The sequence below is a fragment of the Dama dama genome, chromosome 14, assembly GCF_033118175.1.
Source record: "Dama dama isolate Ldn47 chromosome 14, ASM3311817v1, whole genome shotgun sequence".
Classification (NCBI taxonomy): Eukaryota; Metazoa; Chordata; class Mammalia; order Artiodactyla; family Cervidae; genus Dama; species Dama dama.
The window spans coordinates 52029771-52035527 of record NC_083694.1 but is presented as its reverse complement, the minus strand read 5'-3'; the positions used below and the strand labels follow the sequence as shown (position 1 = coordinate 52035527).

General features: G+C 41.9%; 10 non-coding genes across 10 annotated transcripts; all 10 read left to right on the top strand.

Annotated features, from left to right (window-relative positions):
* Positions 1–639: 639 nt before the first annotated feature.
* On the top strand, positions 640–719 carry LOC133069733 (small nucleolar RNA SNORD74). Its single transcript, XR_009695957.1, has one exon. It is a non-coding gene; the product is annotated as a small nucleolar RNA SNORD74 (small nucleolar RNA).
* Positions 720–1074: 355 nt separating this feature from the next.
* Positions 1075–1137, top strand: LOC133069751 (small nucleolar RNA SNORD75). Its single transcript, XR_009695975.1, has one exon. It is a non-coding gene; the product is annotated as a small nucleolar RNA SNORD75 (small nucleolar RNA).
* Positions 1138–1292: 155 nt separating this feature from the next.
* LOC133069723 (small nucleolar RNA SNORD24) lies at positions 1293–1374 on the top strand. Its single transcript, XR_009695949.1, has one exon. It is a non-coding gene; the product is annotated as a small nucleolar RNA SNORD24 (small nucleolar RNA).
* Positions 1375–1661: 287 nt separating this feature from the next.
* On the top strand, positions 1662–1730 carry LOC133069748 (small nucleolar RNA SNORD77). The gene has a single exon (XR_009695972.1). It is a non-coding gene; the product is annotated as a small nucleolar RNA SNORD77 (small nucleolar RNA).
* Positions 1731–2005: 275 nt separating this feature from the next.
* LOC133069734 (small nucleolar RNA SNORD44) lies at positions 2006–2066 on the top strand. The gene has a single exon (XR_009695958.1). It is a non-coding gene; the product is annotated as a small nucleolar RNA SNORD44 (small nucleolar RNA).
* A 247-nt stretch (positions 2067–2313) lies between these two features.
* Positions 2314–2378, top strand: LOC133069750 (small nucleolar RNA SNORD78). Its single transcript, XR_009695974.1, has one exon. It is a non-coding gene; the product is annotated as a small nucleolar RNA SNORD78 (small nucleolar RNA).
* Positions 2379–2618: 240 nt separating this feature from the next.
* Positions 2619–2699, top strand: LOC133069728 (small nucleolar RNA SNORD79). Its single transcript, XR_009695953.1, has one exon. It is a non-coding gene; the product is annotated as a small nucleolar RNA SNORD79 (small nucleolar RNA).
* A 165-nt stretch (positions 2700–2864) lies between these two features.
* Positions 2865–2945, top strand: LOC133069735 (small nucleolar RNA snR60/Z15/Z230/Z193/J17). The gene has a single exon (XR_009695959.1). It is a non-coding gene; the product is annotated as a small nucleolar RNA snR60/Z15/Z230/Z193/J17 (small nucleolar RNA).
* A 689-nt stretch (positions 2946–3634) lies between these two features.
* LOC133069732 (small nucleolar RNA SNORD47) lies at positions 3635–3711 on the top strand. The gene has a single exon (XR_009695956.1). It is a non-coding gene; the product is annotated as a small nucleolar RNA SNORD47 (small nucleolar RNA).
* A 131-nt stretch (positions 3712–3842) lies between these two features.
* On the top strand, positions 3843–3919 carry LOC133069727 (small nucleolar RNA SNORD81). The gene has a single exon (XR_009695952.1). It is a non-coding gene; the product is annotated as a small nucleolar RNA SNORD81 (small nucleolar RNA).
* Positions 3920–5757: the final 1838 nt, after the last annotated feature.

Sequence of the window (5757 nt, the reverse complement as noted above, 5' to 3'; positions counted from 1 at the left end):
AATGGGCCGGAATGGGCCGGAACACCGTCCCGGAAGTGAAACCCCCCATCCCCTCCCCCGGAGCGGGCGACGTGCCGGAAGGAAATCACTCACCCTTATACCGCCCCCCTTCCCCCTCCCCCAGCGCTTTCCGTCCCTCGCGCCCCCTCCCCTCTCTTCCCCTCCTCCTCAGTATGTAGGAGGGCGGGAACCCTGCATCACGTGGGCAACTGTATCCCCGCCCACAACGGTGAGGTGGGGCGGGGCCGAGGGTCGGGCTTGAAGGACGGGACGGGGGTGCGGCTAGAAGAGGAGGAAACTGAGACCGAGGGGGAGGAGCTGAAGCCGTCTCTGGAGGAGAGAGTGCGTCATGACGTCATGGCGCAGAATACTTATATACAGGCGCCTGGGCGCCATCTCGGTCTTTTGTGTCTGCGAGCTGGCTCTTCTGGTCTGTGATGCTGAGTGAGTACTTAGCCTGAGTCCTCCAGCTCTTAGCAGTTTGGGTATGCTTGAGTTGGCTGGTATGCCTAGGCCACTTGCACGCCATCGCAGGACTCTCAAGATGAGATGGTGGAGGATTGCGAGTTGAGTGCGGGGACGATCTAGTTTATACTCTTTGGGTTATAGGGCCTAACTGCGGAAAAAACCGCAGCTCGTTTGCTCTGCCTCTGATGAAGCCTGTGTTGGTAGGGACATCTGAGAGTGTTGATGAATGCCAACGGCTCTGATGGCGGCGCAGCCCGACTCACCGAGTTGGTCTTTGTTAATGACCTGGGAATGAACCTTCCTCGGCCTCCTGTTCTCGGGAAGGCCACGTGGTTCTTTAAATGGCGGCGTTTCGCATTGCACCATTTTTATCATTGCTTAACCTTAATTTTGTGGGGTTCTCATGCAGTAATGGGTGTGTAAACGATTTGTGTACATGATATATAAGTGACGTAATCTTAGAGCAAAATATATTTCTAAAATTCCTCACCTTTTCGTAGGAACCGCGGCAGGCATGACTCCAGTGTGGATTTTGATGGCTTCCGGTGGGCAGGTAAGAAACTGCTGAATACAGTGGGAAGCGTCGAGTCTTAGATGTGGTCTTTAAGCCTGTGATGGTTTACAGAGTAGTGGACAGAAGGGATTTCTGAGAATTTCTATTCTGAGGCTTAAATACTTGAGACAATGATTAGGTTAGCACCATAGTATATTTCATTGGATACTCTTTGTTTTCTAGTTGTGTACCAGAAGGATGACAACTGCTGCTGGGGTGAGTTACTGAAATTCCTTCACAAGGGAAGGTTAGGTTCAAAGTCCACTGAATGTGCCACAATGATGACAGTTTATTTGCTACTCTTGACTGTGTGGATGACGAGAATTATTACCACCATTATTCTAACTGAGGCACACGAAATGGCTGTTCGGAGAACACAGAGATTGCACCTTCCTTGACATGAAAGTTTTCTTCCCAGGTCTTAAAGCTCAAGCTTGCTGTACCTATGAGCAGATAGGTGAGAAACCATTTTTTTATAATCCATATTTACCTACTACTATGAATTTTTTTTAAAAAGGGACTAGTGAGTGCCAGGCGGATACTGGTGCTTATATTAGGAACTTCCCCCTCCCTTCTTTTCAAATGTTAATCTTTGCGTTCTTTTATTATAATGGTTACTAGGGGTAATCTGAAGAAACAGATACTGTGATGGTTGCATAGTTCAACAGATAGGAATCATGAAAGAGAAACCGTTTTATATGATGTATCTGAGTTAGTAAGACTTGCTGGTAGTAGATGTAAACTACTACTACTAATCTAGTTTCTCTTTGTTTGTAGCCATTAAGCAGACTTGGCTGGAAGTTGAAGAGGTAAGTAAAATATCCAGTGAACTAAACTGGGCAAACACTAATGCCACTAATTAGAATGCCACTAATGACTTTTTAGGTTTGCCTTCTGATGCATAGGAAGCAATCCTCCCTTGAAATGCTTGAAAAGTGTACTGAAAGCATTAAAAGCCATTTCCTTGTCCTGTCTTAAAAACGGCCTGTGTGATGATAAGCAAATGCTGACTGAATATGAAGGTCTTAATTAGCTCTATCTGATTTCAGGCATTTTTTAAATTTGTGGGGAGAAAATTTATCTTTGGCTATTAGAAAACCACTCTTTTATTTCTTAGGTGAACTTGAATCCTTGACCTGTCAAAAACAGTTGGCCTGACTTTTTGGTGAGTACTAATGTCAAAAACATTGTTACAGAGACTGCTGATGAAGTTGAATGCTTAACTACCAAGCTAATCTGCCTGGTTTGTAAGAGCATGTTGAGCATGCTATGAAAAGGATGAAACAGGGTTTTTGTAATGATGTTGAGCAAATGTCTGACCTGAAATTAGCATGTTGACAAGTCTAACACTGAAGGACCCTTTGACAAAATACTTGAGAATTTAACAATAAGATTGACATTTTAATGAAAAGGTCTTTTTCCTTACAGATGATGGCTACATGTTTTTTTCTATGGATGACTTCTTTGGGGTAAGACATGAAAACACTGCTGGCATTTGGGCTTACATTGTTTCTGAAATGTGCTGGTCCAAGTAGTTGACCTTTGATGGTGTTTTCTGATGTTGGACAGATCAATGTTACCTAATTACTAAGCAAGGTACTGTTAGTGATGATTTTTATAATAACACAGATGGGAATCTCTCTGAAAAAGAATGAAGTTTTTAAAAACTGAAACAGTATCTTGAATCACTATGAATAGTATTTTGAAATCTGTTATTACTTATTAAAAGTAATTTATTTTCTGCAGGTGTGAAGAGAGGTAGTGACTATAATGCAAGGAATGAGGAGTTCTAACCAAAGGTATGGAAGTCTCAAGTTTGGTTTTTGTGTTTTGTTATTTAAAGCCGATACAATGATGAAAACATAGTTCAGCAGACTAACAGTGATGAGCAAACACTGTCTTTCGCTCCTATCTGATGTATCTGGCTGCAACAATTCTGTTTTATACCCTTGAAAGTGGAAATTAGTCAATGAGTTGTCTCACTGAAATGTTCAGGATTTGAATAAGTATAATGTAAATATCCTATACAGTTAATTTCAGGATTAGGAATTAATATTTTGATAATAGACTAAAACTGAGGAAATTTCCATGTCATAACTGTAGACAACACCAGAATGAGTTACTCAGCTGATGTTTGATAGTAATTTTTTAGAGCAGTTCAGGTTCACAGTAAAATGGAACAGCAACTGCCTATGTAGCATCCTCATCTCACTGTCAACATCTAGCATGAGATTGGCACTTCAGATTCTGACTCTAGGGCTACAGTCCATGTGATCACAAAGAGTTGGACACAAATGAGCGTGCATACCACATATTGACTTAGATTGGAGTTCAGTCATGGTGTTGTGTATTCTGGGTTTGACCAAATGTATCATGAGAAAGATCCACCTTGCCCAGAACAGACTCACTGACCTAGAATTTTTTGAAAAATGTTAAAATGGGAGAAAGGGCAAATTTTTAAATAAATATTTTAATGGCATCATAATATATATATAATTTTACAATGCCATGTTGTAAATGAAAGTCTTTATTCATTTTCGATCAGGCAGATGTTCTGTTGTCCTGAAGATTCAAGGTAAGTTATTTTCTGGTATTTTTGATGAGTTATAAGGTAACCAGTGATGTGATGATTCTGCCAAATGAATAGAATGATATCAACCATAAAACCGTTCCATTTTGATTCTGAGGTTACTTTAGCAACAAGTATCACATTTTTTTTTCCTTTACTGTGATTTAACATATGATCATATCTTTTCAGGGCATTTATGATACCAGTCAGACATAACAGGTAAGCCTCAAAAATAACTATACTGCTTTGTTTAAGAATATGTGATGATCTCAGCCCAACTTGAACTCTCTCACTGATGACTTGATGATGTTCAAAGATCTGATATTCTGTGTATCCCAAATGGCATTAGAATTGAAACATGGAAAGGGGACTAAGAGTGGCTTCTCTGTTCTTGCAGGCAGCCAGATGGATGCATGTGGGATAGAAGAGCAAACAACTATTAATTGGCTGCTGCTCTGTACAGCCTGTGGGATCCTAGCTTCCTGACAAGGGATCAGACCTGTGGCTGCTGCAGTGGAAGCTCAGCCCTAACCATTGGACCACCAGGAAATTCTCCAGCTTTCTATTGTAATAAAGATTTATAAATCATTCTGAAGTATGCTCATTTCAGTTTCATAAGGTGTAGGAAAATGGGGCACTGGTAATCAAGAAGATCCCATGGCATGTTTTTTGAGATCTTTAAGGTAAAAACTGCAGTTGTAACATCCTTCTTTTTAGAAAATGGATATTGGTTTTGCAGATTTTGGGGGTGTGGTTCAAGTTAATGAGAAAAGTAACTAGCCAGTGAGTTGCTAATTCCTAAGTTACCAAGGAAACCATTAGTTCTGGCAACATCCAAAAGTGTTCAGTTCAGTCGCTCAGTCGTGTCTGACTCTGCGACCCCATGAATTGCAGCACACCAGGCCTCCTTATCCATTACCAACTCCTGGAGTCTACTCAAACCCATGTCCATTGAGTTGGTGATGCCACCCAACCATCTCACCCTCTTGTCCCCTTCTCTGCCCCCAATCCCTCCCAACATCAGGGTCTTTTCCAATGAGTCAGTTCTTCGCATGAGGTGGCCAAAGTACTGGAGTTTCAGCTTCAGCATCAGTCCTTCCAGTGAACACCCAGTGTAAGTACCTGCTAATCAAATTTAAGCTTTTTAATTTGGCACTCTTAAGTGTGTAGCAACATTAAGTTGGGGTTTAAGTCTTGGTTGCTTGCCAAAACATTTAACTTCCCAATAGCTGAAAAGGCCAAAAATTCAGTTAATATTAGAAAGCTTAGCAGTTTGGGATTTACTCCTGTAAAAGGCTGACATTTTTTTTGGCCGCACTGGTTGATCCCTGTTCGTTCACCCAGGGATCAAACCTGGACCAGGAGGTGAACCTGAGTATCCTGTATTACATGCAGATTCTTTACTGGCTGAGCCACAAGGGAAGCCTCAAGTCTCTAGACACTCAGATTCAATCCTGGAGTTGGAAAGATAACCTTGGAGAAAGGAATGGCAACCAGCTCCGGTATTTCCAGGCGGGCTGTGGTCCATGGGGTCACAAAGTTGGACAGGACTAAGTGCATATAGTATTACAGTAGGCCCTATGTGGATTTTGAACGTTTATTTCTTGGAATATTCTAAACCATAACAGTTTGAATTAGCCTTAAGACTTTTCTGGGCATAAGGATATTCAAAATGCAGAAAACAATACATTGTAAAGCAATTATCCAATGTCCAGAAGGATCTTCCCCTGTGGCTGAGACAGTAAAGAATGCCCCTGCAATTGGGAGATAAGGGTTTGATCTCTGGGTTGGGAAGATCCCCTGGAGAAGGAATGGTAACCCCCTCCAGACAGGAGCTTGGCAGACCATGCTTGACAGTTCATGGTGTCAGACACGCCTGAGGGAGTAAGGGAAAGCATAGTTAGAACAAGTTCAACTTGCTCAGTCCAACTCTTTCTGACCCCATGGATTGTAACATGCCACACTCCTCCATCCATGGCATTTTCCAAGCAAGAACACGAGTGGATTTCCTTAGCTATTGTTAGCTCTAAGGTACTAAGAAAAACCCCTAAGCAAACGGTATTTTGGGCCAAGTTACTGAAATCTTGTTTACAATTGGCTTGTGTGCTTCAAAACCCTGGTTATTTCCAACTTATGATCCCCTGGATTTCAGCATGAGCCTCTTTCT